This window comes from Agelaius tricolor, unplaced genomic scaffold (assembly GCF_023055355.1).
Source record: "Agelaius tricolor isolate 1412-34295 unplaced genomic scaffold, bAgeTri1.0.p SCAF_2, whole genome shotgun sequence".
NCBI classification, from domain to species: domain Eukaryota; kingdom Metazoa; phylum Chordata; class Aves; order Passeriformes; family Icteridae; genus Agelaius; species Agelaius tricolor.
This window is the reverse complement of record NW_027269262.1, coordinates 16,226,508-16,233,088: the sequence shown is the minus strand read 5'-3', so window position 1 is coordinate 16,233,088 and position 6,581 is coordinate 16,226,508.

Below are 6,581 nucleotides of genomic sequence, written 5' to 3'. Positions count from 1 at the left end.
CTAGATCTGTATCAGCTTTTTCAGGCTTTGAATTACTGATTTTTTTGTTACTATGAATTACCTTTACAAAGGACTAATTTTGTCACCTTAAAAAAAAATAACTACTGCATGTCTCTTTACCACTCAGTGGTGTGTTTCTTGAAAAGGATAGTAAGTGCAGCTCTGACATTTACTACTGGTGGCAGTCTAGATTTACTTTGATAATAGGAAGAATTATTCTAAATTACTTTAATAGACTAGACAGGGCCTTTTAAACAGTGAGAAATAAGCTTTAATTTAAAACACAAACTGCCCTCTCACTTGTGTTTTCAATTCCAGTAAAAAGAGATGAAGTTCATCACCAAAAAAAAAAAAAAAGCTGTTTTGTTGTTAGGAGAGAGGAGGTTTCTGTGCCCAAAGACACAAGATATTCTCTATGTCTTTTTTTACTCTTTACTTTTTTGACTGTGGACTGTTCTTCCCTGTTTAGCTGCTTCCCTGAATGGTGCTACCATTTTCTCACCTGGTATCTTTCAATGCAGAATCAGTCTTATCTGTTTGCATTCTCCTTTAGATTTTTTGTTGTTAACACAAAAGAGACAAAGCTGTGGGAATGCTGGAATAGTACAATGGGAGAGAGTTACCTTCAGGAGTATTGGGATCAACATTTCAATAGCAGGAGAATAATTTCCTCTTCCCTTGTCTAGAGTTTCGTTTGGTTTTTTTTTCTTTTTTTTTACTTTTTTAGTTTTTTTTCAGTTTAGAAGTGAATATGCTAGTCCAAGAATCATTGAACTTCAATATGCTTTTATTTCAAAATTTTTTTTTGCAGCTTAAGCTTATGTCAGGAAACCCCTGTATACTTGCTGTGTAAAATTCTGAAGGTGGTACATTTTTCCTGTCTGAATTTAAAGACTGATTCAATTGAACTGGATATATCTGAAGAGTACAAAAATGAAATCTGTTAGTACTAGGGGGCATAGAGATAAAGAGATTGCCTCGTTTATATTTTTGGGGCCAAATAATTTGCATTTTGAAAAAAATGTTGAGTCTTTCATAGTTTTTCCAAGGAAACACAGTAGCATGAACTTAAAATTCTTATTTACACATTCCCCAAATTTCCCATGCCATTTTGATCTAGGATTTTCAAAAGCAGTCATTTGCAGGTTCCTTCATGATCTTGCTGAGTTGGGCCAGTGTGCTGCATGCTTGTGGTCATCCCATAGTTTCATCTTTTTATCAGCTGTCTCATGTTTTTTAGACTATAGGGGGAAATGCAAGGACTGTTATCACTGACCTCACTAGGGCCAAAAAATAATCTGTAAACTTCTGGATGTTTCAAGATAATATTATTGTTACTGGACTTTTCAAGGAAAATTCCAGTAAGTACTGATCCGAACTGGAGCTAGGATGGAAATTCACTGCTAGCTAAAGCCAAACAACTTACAGCCCTATTAACAGTGTTTCCAAGTGAGGCCCTTTGAACTTTTCTGGGCCACAGAGGACTGCACCAGCACCTGTCTCTGGGGGAACATTTCTCAGACCTCCCAATCTCTCAGTCTGGTGATACACAGAGGGTCATCATTGAAGGCTGATGACAGAGCCTGGGATGATGCTCCCACTCCTGAGAGTTCAATCTTTGCCCACTGAAAAGATGCAAAATCATGATGAAAGTATTTCGCTTAACTGAGGGGAGTTCTTCACAGGTATATTTTCTTGTCAAGACAAAACTTTTGCCGAAAAGAGAAACTGTAGTGTAGAATAAATAGTTTTTTTTCAAATAAATTTTTATATCTATTATGCATTTTTTTGAAAATGCCTTCCCAGTTTTTTATTTAATTGACAACATGTTGCTCATACCAATGTCACTGTATAGATTACTTTGGATTTACTCCTGCCTTATCTGAGTGAGTGTAATAGAAGAAGCAGCTTTCAAATTTCTAGTATATGGCTATTATTTTCCCTTCATTTTTTTCTTTTCAAATAAAGGGCAAGCGTGAATTAATTTCACATGTGAGAACATTTGCAATAGCCAAACATCAATGAATAGAAAAGAGTGGAGGAATTACCTTTTAAATTATAGTAACAGGTTGGAAACCTGACCTTGCAAAATGTCACCTACATGTTCCACATTATTTATTTCTCACCAGAGATTTTGTACCAGAAGGTTTCCACTCATAAGGCACACAAGATCTCTGTTAGAGCAAGATCAATCAACTCTACCTTGAAATCTCATGGAATATAGTACTATAAAAAGAATTAGAGGGGTTGGGGTCTTTTGTTTTGTTTATATTCAAAAGCTGACTAAATATAACAATAATTATTCTATGTTGGAAGAAGTCTTGTTTTTATATTTTAATATTTTATGTCTGAGGTGGAAGGAGAATATATAAAAATCATGAAATATGAAATGTTCTGCTACATCTGGCCTAAACACTACTTTTAGACCATATCCATGAATAACAATAGCCAGTGTTTATGTTAGGCTAATGCCTTCAAGAATACTCTGGTTTGTTTATATGCCAGACTCATAGCTTTATTTCCATATAATGTCTGTCTTTAAATGATTTTGGGTTCTGTCAGGAAACTTCATAGCATTAAGCAAAATATCAGCATGGCATTTCTGCCACAGCATCTCCATGACAGCCATAGAGTGAATAATACTTAGTATAACTGCTGACACATGGTAAAAGAGTGGCATACCTGGTGAGTTCTCCATGGGCAGAAAATTGCCTGACTGATTACATTTCTGTGAGGGGAACACAGCTGAATTTACTTGGATATTCCTGTTCTCTCAACAGTATATTCTGTTGCTACTTTTGAACAAATTTTTATGAGCTAGATTAATATAATTTCTACTACTGTCAACATGCTAATAGTTTCTGTCATTGTATTGTTTTTTCAGGCTCAACTTCTGAAGAATAAAATAAAATATATATTTTAATACTTAAAAGGCAATCACTAATATCCAAGGCATCCATCAATACCACTTATTCTTTTATTTTTCTTCCAGGTATGGCTTGTTATTGGACAACCATTTCAGTTTAACAGTGCAAGGAAAGAGCCATTCTGACATGCATTTTCTGGTGAAGAGTTAGTTCAGGCATCATTGGACAGGACTGTTTATTGTCTGGCTAAGCATAGAGATATAGATGTTAAATGTCTGGGGGTTTTCTTATTATACAAATGCTTCTTTTATGACAAATAGTAGTTGATTTCAGAGTGATACCTGTGATCTTTCAAGAACCAAAGCACTGTCAAATAGTCTCAAGCATGCAGGACACTAGATCATGTTGTAAAGGAGCAACATTAATAATATGAGTATCAGTTCTAGGTGGTCTTGTCAGACTCCTTTTCCTGTCAGACTTCCTTTTTTCCTTCCCTTTCATTTTCCTTGAAACTTTATATACACTTTCTACTTTTTCCTGAAACTTTTCTACATCTTGAAGTTATTTTACAATAAAATAAAGGGTGTCCATATCATCAAGATAGTTCAACAGGCCAAGAGAAAGTCAAAGACCCCATTTACAATCTGTGGCAGATCGCTGCATATTTCACAAAAGGTCCTTGAGTGGCAAGCACCCTTCGATTGCTTACAAAAGCAGCAAAAAACAAGCTTCCTTTTAAAATATAATACAAAGGCAACACACTGAGAAATCAGTATATACACCAGTGGAGAAAACAGTATGTGAAGTTTTATTTTAGCCTTTGATTGAATGTGAGCTTTGGACCCATACTGATGAGCCATGCATCTAAATGTATGTCTATTTATTGCCACCTTTGAGAGGTCAAAGCTCTTTCCAGTTACTGAACGTGAAAGAGATAAACATATATATATTCTAAGTGTAGGCTCCAAATTTGTATCTATAGGGAAAGAACAAGCTGGGAGGTCTGTCATAAATGCATCTTCAAATTATTATGTTTCCCTTTTTAAACTTTCTCAGTAATGTGACCAGAAATAATTTCATTATTATTCCTTAATGTCTCTAATGAAAAAGAGGGAGCATATGCACATGCAGTGTAATAATTTTTTACGCAGCTCCCTAGTTAAGATGAGTGCATATTTGGAAATATAAGTCCTTCACACAGCTGAAATTAAAACTGCTTTTGACTATCAGTGTCCAAAAAGCAGGAGAATCTGATTATTATGAATATCTATCAGGCAAAATTCCATAATACACCTTATAAATTTAACTGGACACAGAAGAGTGTTAGTTTTGGATTACTTTTGGATTAATATAAGTGAAAAAATAGCTCTTTTGAGAGGGACGGATGTAGCTCTGACAAGGCTGAAAACCTTCTGGACTGATGGTAGATACCAGTGACAGTTTTGGTTGAGCTGGTGTAAGAATAACCAAGTGCACAGCTGATCTGGCAGGTCTGAGGAGAAAAAACATTCTGTGATGGTATTGAGCTTCCACTGAGGGATGGACTGTGATGAGGACCTTGTGACAGTGCTCTTCACTTGGCTTGATTACAGCATAGACAGTATGTCAGACCACAGAATGCATAATATGTAAACCAAAGGTGGTGCAAATTTCCTCCCTTGTTGGGAAAAAAAAAAGTAATTAATGACAATGTCTTCATTTTGCCTAAAGTCCTTCCAAGTAGGGATGTTCTCTGTGGTTTATTTAGCTGATTGCTGACCTCTTCTCTATCTTAAGACACACCTAAAAATACACGTGTATGAGAAAATGAAGAGATAAATGAAATTAAGGGGAAAAATTCACATCCCAGAAATTAGTGGATTTGTTTTTTCCATACTTGGGTATAATCTGTGAAATAAATACATTGTCATAAATATGCAAGGCTTTACTTTTACTTCTTAATAGATGTAACAGAGATTTATAATTTCTTTTAAAATTTGAAAGCTAAAGCTTTGGAGCAATTAACATGACCCTCTCTTGCTGGTCCTTTACATCTATTCTTCAGAAGACACCATAAGCAGGAACTGCACAGATCTTGTTCTAGAGTTTTGTATTAGGATGAATTTCACCACAGGAGATTTTTCCCAATACAAAAATAATAAGGAGGAAAAAAGCCCTAAACAGATGCTCTAGAGAAGAGGGGAAGAACCATACTAAGCCACTACAGTCTACATTGGTCTACAGTCATGCTGTCACATTTTAGATAGAAAAAGGTGATTATAAACCTGCCTTTTTGTGTTTTGAAGTAGGTAGGAGAAAATTAATCAAATTTTTCTACAAAAAGGAATTACCGTCTTGATTGAAAATACATAATTCTACTAATGTTTCACTTTGTTTTTAATCAGTACTTGTTAGATAATGGTCTCATTATACTAGGTTAATTGCTTAGATTTCTACTATTTGTCACTCCTCCCCCACCTTCCTTCACACCCCCACCCTGCCATTTTCTGGTCCTTTTTCTTAGTGAGGCTTTCAGATGGAGGTACCTTCACAGGCACAATCCATTTTTTCCTCTTTCCCCCATGTACCCTGAGCTAAGTCCTGCTGTTCTCATAAGGCACTTCTGAATTCAGTTCAGAAATTCAGTTCAGTTAGTTGAGTAAACCAAATAAAGTGACGTTTCTTGTCCTCTTACATTTCTCAGCAGACCTGATTCAAGGTGCAAATAATGAGGAGAAAGGTGACAAAGGGGAACAGGAGACCTCCTTCTCCTAAGCAGTTTTTTTGGCTGAACTTTCCTCACGGAAACATGTCCACCAACAGGTAAACGACCCTCCCAACACACACTTTCGTTAAGTATGGACACATATCACAAAGGGCTAGTTCCATCATACTTAACAACAGGGACATTTTGGACCAGCACAATCAAAGTACAGCCATGCATTCAAGGAATTTATTCCTAGAAATCATTACTGGTTTTTCCTTCATGACAATAGACACTGACTCTTCCTGAAGCATGAATGTCAGAAAAGTTTCTCAAATACAAAAAACTTCATGTGAAACATAGAACTATTAGCAACTTCTCTTCCAAGAGTCAAATAGAACGAGGAAAAAAGGCCTGAAGATTTGCCACATTAGCAGCACTTTTCTTACAATGGATATTTTTCTTCCATGAATGCAAACTTAAAATCAGTAGAATTAAATTGTTGGCAGTGCAGAAACTCCAGTGTCAGAGAACCATATAGGATCAATGAAAAAGTGTTAGTGGATTATTTGTTTTTGGGGTTTTTTTAATCTTTGAAGTCACATGATTGGCAAACTTCTGGGAAAAAGAAGGAAACTGCTGAAGAGTAAAAACTAAAAAAAAAAATTAAAAAGTGTGAGATTAACTGCCAAGCATTGACTTCGTGTCATTAGAGGAGATAAAACAGCATGTTGGGATTTGCATACCTACCTTACTGGAGAAGGTAGATTAAACAAGACATTTCATTTATTCCATCATATCCATATACACAGATTGCATTATATAATTTCAAAATTCATATTTCCTTTTCCTTCCTTACTACAACAGTGTTTAAAAAACCTGGTAGAACAAGTTTGATTTGTAGCACAATCCTGCTAAATCTTTGGAATGATGACTTTTTTCTATATCTTTTGCAATCCAGACCAAACTAAGAATATAAGTTTAAAATTAATGTTCTCTTATGTCAGCCCTCCAGGAAAGAAATCATTCCA